At 45.0% G+C, this 15,988-nt stretch overlaps 1 long non-coding RNA gene across 4 annotated transcripts in view; it reads left to right on the top strand.

The window, feature by feature from the left end:
• The window catches only part of LOC144178881 (uncharacterized), a 559,382-nt gene that overhangs the window by 459,468 nt on the left and 83,926 nt on the right, over positions 1-15,988 (top strand). For all 4 annotated transcript variants that reach the window (XR_013324081.1, XR_013324080.1, XR_013324079.1 and 1 more), the window contains exon 2: positions 3,887-4,000. This is a non-coding gene — a long non-coding RNA (uncharacterized LOC144178881). The remainder of the gene's footprint in view (positions 1-3,886; positions 4,001-15,988) is intronic.

Raw genomic sequence — 15,988 nt, forward strand, 5'->3', positions numbered from 1 at the left:
TATTGATTGCACGGATCAATCAGTAGTGGTGAATGATGGCCACGTAAGGAGGAGAGGAGAGCGAATGGCTATCGTAGATGAGCCTCCACGAGGTGATGATTACTTAGCTAGTTTAATGCTCACCGCTTTTGAGCATGGAATTAAGTTCACAATCTTTCCATCAGGTGGCGGCACCGCACCGACATCGTGGGCTTTCTTTTTTTTCATTCGAAAATTCTTCGTTGCTGTGAAGCCGAACTCCCATGGCTGTTTGAACATAACCGGGAAAGGCTGTGATTGCTACAAGGGAGGGAGGAGGAACGGAAGAAAAGAGATGTAAAAAGGCAGGGAAGGTAACACGTGTAACTGGGTGGCTAACATGCAGCAGTGGGAAAAGGGTGAGGGGGAGACCACACGTAGAGGGATAATAAAGGAAGAAAAAGGTGGAAAGCGGGCATAACAAGCAAAAATAGACAAAAGAATAATCAACTGACTTTCCAATAAAAGAAATACATCCGAAACAGACACATAGCGATCAAATAGTCTGTATAGACATTAGCATCAGCGAAATGTCCCGAGAAAGGAACGAAGCGCTTGCGTTGTCTTCCAGAAAAGCCACATCTATGAACGAGAACCTAAAAAAAAATCTGTTCGGTGAGGGGGTGGCCGCCATGTTCGTGAAAAACGGTAGCGTGTACTTCTCAACTGTGAAAACGGCGGCACGCTTGAAAGATTTACGTAAGGACCCTTAAAAGGAAACTCGTCTAGCTTTGCGTACTTCGTGCGCTTGGATGGTTGTGTTGTTCTTTGCGCCTTGTTTTGCTTATCAAGATTGTTGCATGACTTTGGGATTGTAAAACAACAGGTTGGTGCGCTGGTTTGCATGGTTTTTCCGCGTTTCGCTTGGTGACGATAAGGTTGCGAGATAATTTTTGTTGCCTTTTCCGTGTTGTCGAAAAAAAGGCGGGGTTTGTTTGTTAAAGGCAGGTTTTGTTTAATGCATGTACGATAATCGTTACGGGGAGTGCGTAGTCACTCGATTACTCCCCGCAGCCTCTAGTTGGTATGGCATCCCACGCGTGATCATTCGATTGCGCTGCTTGGATAACAAGTACGAGCTATCGTTGGCAAAACTGGCACGCAAACCTTATGCACGAAGAGCTTCCGTTTAACCAAGTGTCCCCTACGTGAAGCAGAATCGCGGTACTTCCATAATGGTGGATACAGAAAAGGGCAAGAAACGGAAGTTCAGCAATGCTCGCCAATCCAATCGACATACCGAAGTATTAATCATTGTTTCGGTTGTTTTAAAGTAATCATTGATAGTATTGTTTCTATAAACAAGTCACGGTGCTGTAAGATCGTGGAATGCGGGACAGCGTGTTTGCGTTGCGTAATGTCCCAGTGCAAATTAAAAAAAATTCACAGATGTTGTATGCTGCTTTTTGTCATGGACCTGCCAAGCTCGCTTGAATGCATTGACCGGCCGGTCGCGTGCGCTGTGGCAAAGCAGACAAACGGGAATTTTCATAGAGCATGACACCGCGCACAATCGCCTTTCTCCTCCATCAGAAATGGGTACCGTCTCCAGTGCTGACAAGCATATTTCAGTGTTCCGATCAGCGTGACAAATGTTAACCCACGCACGCACGCAAGCACACACAAACCAATCAATGAACGTCAGAGACAAACGTCCCATGTTACCTAGGTCACCAACTGCGCTCCAGTTGCTGTAAATTCGCAGAATTAATTTTAGTCATGGTTACCGTGAGATTTCGCACTTTGTGAGCCTAGGAATATGCGTCAAAACGGGCGCAATATAAACGCTAATGCGGCGAGGGCCATCATTTTCCGACCCTGCGCGAATAACGCATCGGTGCGCGGTACGTGGCGCCATCTCTCAAGCACTCTTCACAACCTTCGCTTATTGTTTCCGGCGCTGCTCACTTGCGGCGTTGGTTCGGCTTTTCGCGCGGCAGCGAACAATGTTTACTACCGGCCCAGTTATGCGAGGGGTCATTGCAGAATTACTAAGAAAGAGGCTTTAACGTGCGCCTGGAATGCGTGCCAATGAAATTGGGGCTCTCCCGGCCATTATAAGGAACTGAATTAGCAATACTGACAGAGTTGCGAATTGCGAGATGAGAAACACTTACACGCGGAAGGTACTATGGTAAAGGAAACAGCTTTACCATCTACCCGTTTAGTTCTTCGATTGCGTATGACTAATAGTGCATTTAGATGTAAATTCTTGCTCTTTTTCACCCGTTGAGGATGGCTTTGCTCGTGCTGGACGGCATTTTACAAAGTGCCTCATCCTTCTGCGCGTTTTATTTTTCTTTTGTCTTCATTTTATTCATTTGTGAGGGTAGCTGTAAACTGCGGAACACTTTCACCTAACTACCCTATCCCCTAAAAAGAGCCAGCAAAAAAAAAAAAAAAAAAAAAAACCTACGGAAATCGCTGTTGACTAGTGAAGAAAACTACTCCAACTTTGGGTATAGGTGTAATGTGTCGAATACCTTCCGTAAACATCGTCAGATTATTTTTCTCGCTGTGTCACAACGAACATTTTCCCGCTGCACGTCATAAGTTTCCTTGCTTTCCTTTAAAAAAAAAAACACGCATGAACATCATTACGGCCGAGTGATCTCATTTCAGTACCTATTAGGCTTTTCCTAACTTCAACCTCGATCTGATTTTCAAATCCTTTTTTTAGATCTATCACACTGCAGATGTCTAGCCTCCTGACAATTGGTACAAAAGCATGTTGATATGACGGAACCAAATTCAAACCCCAGCTCTTTCGCGCGTAATTACAACCTCGTGCAGCACAAGTCTCATAGGTGGCACTGACTGTCGGGCGTTTTACCGGGCGCGCACAACTTTGAACGTCGCGCTTCAGGGGCGGTATTCTCGTAACTGTCCCTTTTGAAAACGTCCCTTTTGCGTCCCTTTCATCGTGACGTACTTCCGGTTAAGCAGTGGGCCTTTGATTCAAATACCGTAGCTGTTCTTGCAAACGCATTTTAAAGAACTGAAACCGTATCAGAGTATCTTTTATGGGTTTATTGCTCCGCGAGCGAACCAACAATAAGGCGACGAAAAATCGTCTGCTCCAAATCGTCTGCTCCGAGTAGCCACGGCTCATAGCTCCGCCGTGCTTGCATGGCGTCACATCCGGGTGTTCGCTTTTAGCCAATTAGGGCTCGCTCAAAAGGGACACTTTTTAAAGGGACACAAAAGGGACAAAACACGGGAATACCGCCCCAGGTCTGACGATTTTTTTAATTCTCTTTTGCCGTTCATCAATATCACCAACTAAAATGTAAACTCGCAGTTGTATGTAGAAATAAAAATGTCGTATTTAATTTCTGCCTGAAGCTGCGTTCTGCAGCTGGCAGCCGTGTAAGCGATGCTGCGACTGAAGTGCCGTGGCAGCTCACCTGCGAGACAGACGTGTCTGTAGGTGAAGCTTCTCGTGTAGGCAGGGCAGCTGGAAAAGTCGTTGTACCTTTACTAATTTTTCTAAATAGGGCCGAAAGAATGTGGGTAGCGATATCTATAACCACACTGCCAATTCGCAAACTTCAAAACTGCTCCATTTTTACAAATAATTACGACGCTATTTAAGGACAATACTACCTATATGGCAACAAAGAATGACAACAGGTTAGCCTGATGGATGACTAAAAGGAAAAGCAACTACTCTTTAAGTAGCGTGTCGTTGAAGTTGCGCAGCGTGTTGGTGATGGACTGATGTTGACCTGCTCTGTGAGCTGTTCTGTTGTATTGTCTTTCCTTCAATAGTATTGCCCTTCCACCACTTCCGCCTAACGCGTGCTGCTCATCTCATTCACGCGATAAACACTTAAGGGTTTTTGTTTTTATCATCCACTGTATACAGGATGTCATGCCCCAAGATCAAGCTCACGAATGAAGAACAGGGCCGACGGAGTAGAAGCTCACAATAAGCTGAGACGCATACGAAAGGATGCAGAGAAATGTATAGCGGTGAACGGTGAGTGTACAACCAATGCCAAACCGCACGATAGCTAAGAAGACGTACATACGCGTCGAATATGCACTCAACAGCGTGCAATACGAGCCTGTTTTCTCATTGCTCGTTATACTGCACGTTTGTTTCTCCCGTTGCCGAATTGTTTGATATGAACACACTTTGTCAAAATCCTCCAGGCCAGTCCTAAACCTTCTCGACCACAAAGAAGTGAAAGAATAAGCTTTATATTTAAATGCGACAAAATGTTTAATGGCAATAAGAAAGAAAAATGTATTCTCTAGCTTTCCGCCATCAAACGTTTCCACCTCGCTCGGGACGTAAGCTTGTTAATCAAATGGTAAGCAAGTTGTTAATACTTGACAAATGCGACCGCAGGAGCTGCTCAGTGGCTAAGCCGTTTGCTGCTGCCCACAAGTGGCCTCGAACTCCCTTCCCCACGAGCGTTTTTCTGAAGTGGACGGAAATCGAGAACGTCCGTGAATCGAGATATTGATCCACGTTTAATATCATCAGCTGGTTAAAATAAGTCTGCCGGCCTGCAACATAAGCCGCGCCTCGGAGCAGAGATATGGCAGGGTGCATCAAATCTGCCAGTTCTTTTTTTTTAATGTCTTTGCACGGAAAACAACAAAAAAGAAAAGGTGAATCACGTTGTTTTAAAAGATTACGCAAAAAGTAGGTAAAACTGAATAAGTAAAAAGAAAGCACCAAAACGTGGATATTGCTCTATACTTTTCTTCGCCCTGCCTTTCACAACCAAACGTGTCATCAATGCGAAGGAAGTGAGTTCCGTAGTCAGTTTTTGAGGACAGTACAGTGGACAAGTTCCGTTTTTTACAGATACAAATAAGAACAGATATGTCAGGGAAAACTGTTAAGGTGCGCACTTAATCCCTTGGGAAGAAACTGCAGCCCTCGACCTTGTCTTGGAAGCAGAAACAGTAATAAAGCAGATGACACGTAGAAAGGCAGGTCGGTACCTCACACTGCCCCATTCGCCCAGCGATCATCTCTTCTGCTTGTTCTGCCGTTTTGTCTCTTTCAGATCTGCTTTTCTTTCGAAGGTACACTTGCACCGACTGCCCAACATGCTGCATTACTTGTATTGCTACTCGTTCTGGAGGGGAGTACTGCTATGGACGAATTAAAAAGCGTCTACCCAAAAAAGTCTCATCTCCTCTCCGCGCGTCAAATTCCCTTTCATTTTGTAACAGCATAATCTGTTATAAGATTCCGCAATGTAGCACACGGAACGATGGCCGGGGTTCAGGCGGTACGATGACATACTGATTGTAATGCACACATCCGGTATAGCTATCCCAAAAGTAATTGTAGTGGTCAGAGCAATAATGCAGGGACTGAGCGTTAACTAAAGCTTACTTTTAACGAAAGTGTGGCTAACACATTCGATAAGGTGACAGCTAACAAATTATCCATGGTGGCCAAATAACCTAATTTATTGGTAGTATTTATGTGCCTGTTGTAGGCTTTTTCTGTTTCGTTAGAAATATAAAAAATGCGTGCCATTGCTATTAAGCGCTGGTATTTCAACCCGCCAGTACGCAGGCCTAAATTTAATGCTTCAAGGCTAGCGGGATGGGCGATTCTATAGTGACGATTGCGATTTCAACAAAAAAGGAAAGGGCAGAAAATATATCCCACCATCATATCTCTTGGCGGTGGCTTCATGAATAGTCGCTAGGACAACATAAAGTCTGGGCGAAAAAGTAGGTGGTAAATCGCCGCCACTTCATCTGTTTTTCTAATATCTCGTAATTGTTTAAAGTTTGCTTGGGAACAGCAGCATTTTGAATTTTTGTTTGTATTTTGATTTGACTGTCGTTTTAAACTACTAAATGTTTTTTGCTAATTTCAGTGATAATTCAACTCACCGAACCGGTTCGCGAACAGGTTATTTATTTATTTATTTATTTATTTATTTATTTATTTATTTATTTATTTATTTATTTATTTATTTATTTATTTATTTATTTATTTATTTATTTATTTATTTATTTATTTATTTATTTATTTATTTATTCATTTATTTATTTATTTATTTATTTATAGTGTAGGCATGCTGAATGACATCTTAGCAACGGCTATTACGGAGTCTGCAGCAGCTGTGGCAGAAGCAGCATGTAGGGGAAGAACTGGAAAAGTAACTCAGAAAGCCAAGGAACTATAATTGCGGAACCTAGGAACATGAAAGTGGCGGGTACCGTGGATCATACTGAATTAGCGGACAGTCGAAATTGATTACCAGAAGTAAAACGTATGACCTTCGTGCGTACACATGGCAGGGATTGAGGAAACGTTGGAAATAGGAGGAAGCTTAAGAGCAACTAAGACGAAGCTAGGTATTGGTAAAAGGGGAATGTACGCACTCGGAGGCGAGCAGGGTAACATTACGCACAGCTTGGGTGAGGTAATAAAAGAAGTGGAACGAGTGAGTGAGTGAGTTAGTAAGTGAAAAACGTTTTATTCAGCCGGTGAAGTTGGAGTGGCTCCCCATTCCAGGAATCCATGTGATGAGCGGGAAGCCATCGCTCTCGAGGCCAAAAGTGTCTGGACATCCACATCGCTGCTATTCACCAGGTTCTCCCACAGATCGCGGGTGGGAAGTGGGGAGATTGGGGTTGTGGTTGCACTCTAATAGGATATGAGGTTGTGGTTGCACTCTAATATGATATAATATGATATGCCGGGTTGTAAACAGAACTTGCGTTTGGCAGGAGATTGCGCGGGGAACATACGATGGAGGCGGACTGGGTGAGTGAAGTTTTTGCTCTGTACCTTGGAAAGTAAGTAGAGGGACAGACGATGCGGTCTCCTCAGTAGCCTGGAAGGACAGGGCGCAGGCTTGGTGGTGACCAAAGTTACTGCTTAGCCCGTAAGTGAGGAATAGCCAGGAGTCCAGATGAGAGGGTGACTTTCCCCAGGGTCGATGCTGCAACAGTAGTTTCAAAGGGGAGAAGGCCACCCTCCCGGCTTAAAAGCTTCTGCAGGCTGCTTGAGAATGTGATTATGATGATGATGATGATGGTGATGATGGTGATGGGGTTCTTCGTATGAATGAGGGCTAATGCGATGGCGAACTCCTCGGCAATTCATGCTGAGGACGTCTCGATTGTTGCAGTACTTACGAGGGTGGTCTTGGTGACGACTACGGCTACTTGATGTCCGTTGGGGTAGGTGCTAGCGTCCGTATTGGAGACATATGCACGCTTTCCATAGATGGCCTCGTGCGCTTGGCTTCGCGCTTTCCGGTGGCCGAGCGTAGGTACGGGTGCATATTTTTTGGCCAGGGGCGAACCCGGATAACACTTCTCCAGGGATGAGGGAGGGGCTGAGAGGCAGTAGATGGACATGGGACGTGGAGCCTTTTCAGTAGGGCTAGGCCCGCATGTGTTTGATAAATGGTCCTCAATATGTTTTGACACAATGTTGGGGATGCCCAGTTGTTAAAGAAGGGCTGTGGAGCTGTTCATGGGAAGATTCAGTACTTGTTTGAATGCTTGGCGTATAAACCGGTCAATGGTGTCCGTGTCACTTTTGGTCAGGATAAGGTAGGGCGGGACGTACGTAACACGTGAGATAAGGAGAGCTTGGACCAGTCGGATCATATCTTTTTTTCTTGAGTGAGTGAGTGAGTGATTTATTGATACAAAAAGTGTAAAAGAGGTGGACTGGGGATATTTTGAACTCATTTGGAGTTCACCAGCATACAATATAGTCGGGGGAATGCTTCCCGCCGGATAGAGTTGGGGCCCGTCGGGAAAATTAGGTCCGTCAGGGTGTCGCTAGGCAGCCCGAGACACTGGAATGTGGCCCGAAGCTCTGCTCATGCCAAGGCGGCGGTTAGAAACGCGTCGAAGCATGTGGGAGACTTGGTTGAAAGCCTCGGAAAGTTTGGATAAAGTTTTGTTCTAGCTTGTATTGGCCTTAATAGTGAGGCCTAAAATCTTAAGTGGGGAGCTGGGCCGTATTCTACACCAGCCTATACGTCCGTGACGTTAACCAGGAGACACTGTGTGTCCACGCTTAGCTTAGTACGTTCAGCTTGTACGCTCAGCTTAGCTCTGAAGTGCTTGCTGGGAAAGCTTGCTTACTATTTTCAGAATGCTTAAAGTCTGTAGAGGTGCCCATAGCCTGTAAGAACGCAAGCACAATTTTGATTCACAAGAAGGGAAATACCAAAGACGTAAAGAATTACAGATCAGCCTACTCTCAGTTGTATGCAAGCTGTTTACCAAGCCTAGATTCCTAACCACTCAGAGAGCTGGCTGGGTTTAGGAGAGGATACCAAACAATTTATTGTACCTATGTCGTTGATCAAATAATTGAAAAATCCGCAGAATTTCCTAAGCCACTATACGGCATCTATGGACTATGAAAAAGCGTTTGATTCCATACGCACCGCAGCAGGGCTGGAAGCATTAAGAGATCAGCTAATAGAATACACTAACATAGGGCTTCTAGATGACATATTTAAAGGATGTACGGGCAGGATAATCCTTCACTAACAAAGCGACAAATTCCCAATCCGAAAGGACGTATGACAGGGAGATGCCATCTCGCCAAAGCTGTTGACATGTCTGAAAGGGGTAGTCAGGAAGCTTGACTGGGAAAACACAGGTTTTTGTATAAACAGAGAACACTTGAGCCTGTTGAGGTTTGCAGATGACATAGACTTGCTAAGTGGGTTCACAGAACACCTTCAAGAAATGTTTGAGGTACTTCAGTCAGAGAGTGCGGCCGTTGGAATATAAATAAATACGAATAAATCTAAGTAATGAATAAATATTCCACAAGTACACTCTGCAGCATGTGTAACGAAACCCCAGAGCAAGTAGAAGAATATAACTACCCCGGTAAGGTGGTCAGTGCCACGAGAAAAAAATCCGGCGCAGTATAGGTATGGGTTGGGGAGCACTCAGCCGGCACTCCCAAAAAATGAAAAGTAAGCTATCTCTGTCCCTGAAAAGAAGAATATACAACCAATGCGTCCGGCTGCTGACGACATAGAAGAGAGGTAACTTGGCGCCTTACTAAACAACTGGAAAGCAAACTTAGGTCTGCTTAACGGACTATGGAATGAAGAATGATACGAATAACGCTTAGGGACACTGCAGGACACGAACTACCTGGATCAGAGAACAAACTAGAGTTGACGATATCATAATTACGATTGAAAAAAAAAAAGGACTTGGTCTGGTCATGTATAGTGAGAGCAAATAACAACCGGTGGGCTACTAGGGCAACAGAGTGGATGCCGAGAGACCGGACTAGGAGGAGGGAAAGGCCAATAACTATATGGAGAGGCTGAATAAGGAAATCCGGAGGCAAGGAATGGACTCGAGCAGCGGAGGACGTGAGCGGCTGGAGGTCTCTGGCAGAGGCCTTCGTCCTGTAGTGGACCTGAGTAGGTTGTTGTAGTAGTAGTTGTTGTTGTTGTTGGTGGGGATGATGTATATGTCGATGATGATGAAGATGATGACGTGCTCGGAGAGCGCAGGGTAACGGCAGTTGGAAGTTTTGCACAACGATGCTTTCGCATTCTCTACATCTTAATGATTCATGCTTCTTAATTAATGCTGTTGTTTTATTTGGCTTAAGACTCAGGGATATATGAATTCACGTTGGCTAGGAAATTCGGAGAAATACTCCTTCTTAAGTGGTACTGGAGTGGAAAACTGCAGCGGAAAATTGTGAGCCGTATTTGTCGTTTATCTTGTGGGACTTTTCGGAATTATGTGATCAGCGCTGTATCCGCCGAGGTGCATCGATGGCAGAGACTAGTGCACCAGAATGCGTAATAACAACCGAAGTAGTTCATACAAATAATTCCGTGTAATTTCAAGTAGTTTATGGGATTTGAAGAAGTTCCAATAATTTCAAGTGACCACAACTCCCAGTTCTTTAAAGCAACTTTAACTTAACGATTACAAAGTAATTCCAAATTATCTCAAGTACATTCGGGAGTAATTCAACCCAACATATCAATGCTTTTCATTTTAAGACAGCCGTCGGATATGAATGCTGCGTTCTTTATCGTTTTTTTTTTGTTCGTTTCACCTCTATATTTGCATCGCTACATCTTCAAGTTAGCGAAAACTTTAATTCTCTTACTCGCTTTTAGTTGCAGGAGAATCGTAACACTCTTTGCCTGAGTGTTACACTTCTATGAGCATACCGCTTTCAGAAATGAGTCCGGTGTCACGTGTTGCTTGCCGTAAACAATATTCTTGACGGGAGATAAATTGTATTAACGTCGAAGCAGCACCTGTTGTTTTTGCTAAAAGAAATATACGTGGAACAATAATAAACGATGGGTTCAATAATTCGTGAGCCCCAGCTGTCACAAAAATAAAAAAAAGAGTATAGAAAGGTAAGAGTGCCGGAAAAAAACGGGGGATGCAAGGGAGGTCAAGCTTGCATGCAGCGTATACACCTGTATTCGCGGTCTCGGTGTTGTGGTGATATGAGGCACGTGCGGCACGCTTCCCTGCAGCGCCCGCAGTCGTTAAGCAGTTTGAACCGCGGGGCCAAAGTGGCCGGGGCATTGGAGGCGAAGATAAATGACCAGCACGCGGGCCTCTGCACCGCAGCCCCCGGCGTGCGCTGCTTGCGCTGACCAGGGTCGCTAAACCGGCCCTGTAGACCGCTTAATCACACGCCAAGCACCCTCGCGGACGAAACGGCTGCTGCCACGAAGGAAGATGAGGAGGAGGAGGCGTTATACGTTTGGAGATGGGAGGTGTACAGGGAGAAAGGAAGATTTGGGGATGATGGGAGAAGTACGAGCCATGAGGCGCCGCTTAGTTTCCAGTTGCTTTCGCTGTCTTGCAGAAGACAAGTCGGGAGTGACTCGTGAGGAGTTTTATCTTTGTATAGTCATAATTGCGCAACTTTTTCGGACAGCTTTCGCGAAATCGACCCAGTGCCGCCACCTGTTGACTCGACCTGAACGATGCGGCGTTTATCCGCAAACAGCAATCTTCAGTGCTTCATTATGCTATGAAACCGTTGAGCGCGCGGCCGCCGGGCTTGAATCGGTCCGGCTTGGAAGAGGAAGCAGCACGGAAGTGTTTCTGAACCACGAGCATTCCGGGCACTCCTCTTGGGCTTTAATTGTGTTAGGGTACCTCACGATGAAAAATACTGACACGTGTCATAGGGCCAAACTATTTACTCTCGCGGCTAAAGTCGACCACAGGCACCCCACGCACATTTTTCCTGAACCACCTATGTGTCTGGCTTTGTCACATGATTTCAATGTACCCCCCCCCCCCTAAAAAAAAAAAGCCGACTTTAAGTACCTGCAACGCGGGGAAGTCAAACGCACATATCAGGAGGCAAAGTCTACATTTCTGTGGGGCTGACAAGGTCTGGCTAAGAGGGAAAAAAAGGGGGAGTGTCACGGACGGACCCTCGGGACCCTTGACACCCCCCCCCCCCCCTCCACTCCATTTGAGAACCACTGGAGTGCAGTAGGCTCAGCAGACAACCATTGAACGAATCCTTACGACTCTCGACACATGTGTGCGTTTCGATTAGGTTTTCCCGATATATTAACACGAAAGTGTTTTATTACCGGATACACCAAGATTTCGCTGGCGTCATATTCGTCGGGGAAGGGACGCCAGTACAACGAATCAAACGGCCTAAAAAGGGTGAAACCCTGCATACAGGGTGTTCTTGCGGGGAAGCAACCTTTAGTGCTAAAGAGTACGCTATACTTAGGGTTGTTCGTTTACGGGATTTATATTTTAACACGAAAGCGTTTTACGCCGCGATACCCGAAGATTTCGCTGACGTCATATCCGTCACGGAAATGACGCCAGTACACCTTTGCCGAAGCGACCCGCCAGTAGGACGTCGCTCACCAAGCACACCCAAAAGATAGCCTTCGACCCGCAAATCGTGCTAAGCTGCAGATTTCGCTGCACATTTCCCTTTCGCGTTTTACTGATTCCTATGACTGAGCAATCAACCACAGTTTTTTATCTGATTTTCGCACGCACTCACCGCCCGATAATAATATAATCGAGAAAGATTGAATCATGGTCCGAATTTGCTTCCCTAAAGCTGTGCCTACTGAAGTTGTCTCGCTTTTGATCAAAGTTTAAAGTAACGGGGTGCTTGGAATGAGCTGATTCCTGTGAGGCGACTACACTCATAGTAATGCAACTGGACATAGAGCAGTGTATGCACTGATGAAGAAAAAAATGCTCACTTTTCCTTAATGTGCGGGACAGTTGCAGAGCCAGCTAAACATCGCGCTCCCTCATGGCGGCCTAAATGGCCACTGGGGTATACCTGTAGCTCTGAGTGAGACAAAAAGATAGGACGCATTGAATTATGATCGTTTTTAAATGGTTATTAACTTTTGAGCATCATGTACGCGTTATTTGGATCAGTTGGCCAAAAACGCGCCGTCACAAGGTGCATGTGCACGCGCAAAGTGAAGACGGGAACCTGTCGTAGAAAATTCAATATGAAGAAAACACAGGTTTGCGCCAGCAAGCGCCAGCATTAGCTGCGGCGGTTCATCTAACTGAGAACGTGGGTGGGCATTGCACGCGAACGCGGTGTTGCGACCGGGCGGGGGCACACGATCCGAGCTCCGTGGCCTCCCACATACGAGGGGTAGCGTGTATGATGCGAGCGGCCAGCCGCTGTTGCAGCCGAAGAAGTCCAGAAGCAGTAGGCTAACGTAACTGTTTACTTCATAGCGAGAGGTGAGCCGAAGCCAAAAAAACATACACTGCCCCGACGGGCGAGGTTACAATACAGGACTCGAGCAGAGCGACTGCATGGATTCGCTGCTCAGACAGGAATGAATTTCAGCGTTTGGGCTGCTTCCATTTATACCCAAAAGCAGCAACCGTCAAAACGCCAAGTAGTAGAACCACTAAATAAGCTACGCTTAAGAGTAACGCCACTTCGGCGGCGCGGTCGCCATCTTGGTTCCTACCCAGTTCCGCCGGGGTCGTTCACCAGCCGGAGTTTCGGTTTCGCGGCGGCGGCAAAAGAACTTGACCGCCACCACCACAACCTCGTTTCAAAACAGTGGACTTGGTTGGGCCCGCTTTTCAAAGCTTTTATTGCTTAACGGTGCCACTTAAATTTACCACCCCACGACATGCATGCTTGTTAGCATAAATTTGAGCTTTTAAAACGAGGGTGAAGCCTTTGTTTAATTAGCGCAACAGGGCTGAGGACATATGGTTCGTCGTAATTAACGACTAACCGTTAAAGAAACCACTTGCGAGTACTTTAGTATTAACATTGGCCGTCGCATTTCTTTTACACATGATGAATGTTTTTAACATGGCCTGGTGGCATTGCAATAATACGCTGTTTTGCGTTTTTTAATTGCATTGAAAGCAAACTTTTGCTCAAACGGCGCAACTATAGAATTATTACACGAGCCCTACTGCAGCAAAAACTTGCTGCTTGATCATTTGCGCCATTCGCAGTATACGAAAGAAACCACATCACTGTGCATATGGCCATGATTAGAGTCAAAACAAATAAATGCTTCTAAGCGTGGCTTTAGTGGCTCTGGATGCGATGGTTACACTTAAAGCCATTAAATAAAACGTGTTCTGTGGCTCTAGCTAAATTTCCTTCAAAGCTATGCCTCATTACCTCCAAAAAATTTGTTTTTCATAAAAATCTCCATAAGTCCACTTCTGTAAGAATCAACTGGGGAATCCAAGTAGACATCACTAATAATAACAGGCACCGAATACTGCAATGCAAGTAGAAACACAGGAATAAAGGATTACTCAGAGTAATAATAAACATTTTATTAGTCAACAACAATGCATTTCATTTTTGTGGCAGACAGATAACAGGTGGCTGATTACAGCAGGTTTCCTTGTGAAGTAGCTGGAGAACTGCACTTGGTGTCGGGCTAGGTCGGCATATGACATATGCTTTTAGGTTAGTAACACATCACTGTCTGACACTGAGTGCAGTTCTCCTGTTACCGCATAAGGAAACCTGTGGACATTCAGTGAACATGATGGCATAGCAAAAGTTCTTTGGCACGACACACACAATGAAATGTTAAAACAGTTGTTTTGAATTCAGTTGGCTGCCATTGCAGAGAGATTACATTGCGAAAATTGGAGCATACAACCTGAAAGCACTGGCATGCACAAAAAGATACAGCATCTAAAACCAAGTCTACTGATTGTAATGGTTTCTGAAACTGATGCAAACACACAGGGTTTTCAAATCTATATACACAGAGATAAATGTGCACTATCAGTAAGTGTAAAGGTGCACAATACATTGGACAGGTTGGCTCAAACAGGCTTTAATTGTACTGTAATTGTGGGGGACACTACAAGTAAAAGAGTTCCGACACGCAGGAGTGAACATTTCGTACAGCAAGGCCGGCAATACCTGTCCTTCAATAGTGCCCTGTGGCTACTAAGCGACTTATACAAATCATTATGCAGCCGAGCGGTAGGTATCCTAAAGATTCAATTTCCAAATTCAGTAGACATAAAAGGCACCAGATAGCTTTAAAAATTAAAATTCTAAAAAAATGTATACACTTGTGTCGTATCTTACCAGATCAGTTCGGTATAGTATTCTTTTGATTTTTATTATTTACATAATACTATTGGCCGCCCTAGCAGGAGGCGGGGGCGTTACAATAAGTAAGCCCAATTACACACAATAAAATAAGGCAATAAAAAATCCTTTTGAAACACAGTATAGGAAAAAACACCAGTCAAAACATTTGATCAATAAATTCTATTATGTCATATGTCATCAGATGTTGTATTAATTACTTTTTAGCAACTGCAACTCTCAAACATTTCATCCTCTTAATTTAAATGAGTAGAACAATGAGTAGAAAGAAAAGTTCCATCACTGGTGGTAGCAAAATGAGGGTAAGTTCATGTTGAAAAAAATAAAATGCAATGGCATAATGGTGGACTCCACCTCACTCTACTGATAATCACCGCTTACTTTTCCACATATCCAGCAGTCCTTTTTCTTCCTTCACATCTACACGGCCTTAAAATATGCCATTCCAGAGTCTTTTTTGTTATGTTTTGCCTGTTCGGACTGCCTCAATTGCCAACTAATATTGCAAGGTGTTTGTCGAAACCCCGGGTGAATACACTACCACCACTGAGGTAGATGAGACAGGTGTGCCACTTTAACTCGTCGAAATGCACAAGCACAACAAGTGGGTGCCGAGGCGATTTTGCAGCTCGCAGCAATCATTCCGCAGCACTTCCTCCCTTCACACTCGTGTGAAAACACACGTTGGAATGATGGCGGTGTAGGCTGGGTTCCATTGTTGGTGGCCATTCGGAGCTTCACCAGGGGTGTCTAGCGTAAAGTTAGTCCACAAAAAACAGTCACTGCAGCAGGGCCACAGAGCTGTTAACTCTTTCGGTTTTTCTTGAAGTAGCACCAACTTCATGTTAAAAAAAAGGCAGGATTGGAGATGTTGTCAAATTCAAACTGAGAGTTGGCGAGAGTGATCACATAACATGCTTCGTAAATTTCTTCAGGCAACACTATGGATGCACACTTGTTTGAGTGCGATACCCTTTGGTGAAATTCATGACCAAAACTTGATATTTTCTTGCTTTAACAGCACAAGCCTCTTGCGATGGAGGCCCTGTGGTCAAAAAGCAAGCACTGGTCCGTCACCACGACAGCATCAGTATCAGGAACAGCATGCAGACTGTAGACAGCAATCACCAGGCTCGCTTGTTGAGGCAGCATGACACAATCGTCAGCGATGAGAGCAGTACGTTGTTTAAGGCTTTTAAGAAACCTGCTGACTTGGCCAGCCGATCAAATAATACACTGTTGTTCATCAAGCCATCAATGGATAGCTAGTTTGGTGTGTCGGTGCTTAGTATCACGACTCATTTGTGTTGACGAGTGGTGACTGTGTGTTACCGCCTAGTTCATGGCTGTCGGTCGATTCAGATGTGCGGG

The sequence above is a fragment of the Haemaphysalis longicornis genome, unplaced genomic scaffold, assembly GCF_048455015.1.
Source record: "Haemaphysalis longicornis isolate Haplotype H1 unplaced genomic scaffold, Haemaphysalis longicornis Haplotype H1 scaffold_4, whole genome shotgun sequence".
In the NCBI taxonomy this organism is placed as follows: domain Eukaryota; kingdom Metazoa; phylum Arthropoda; class Arachnida; order Ixodida; family Ixodidae; genus Haemaphysalis; species Haemaphysalis longicornis.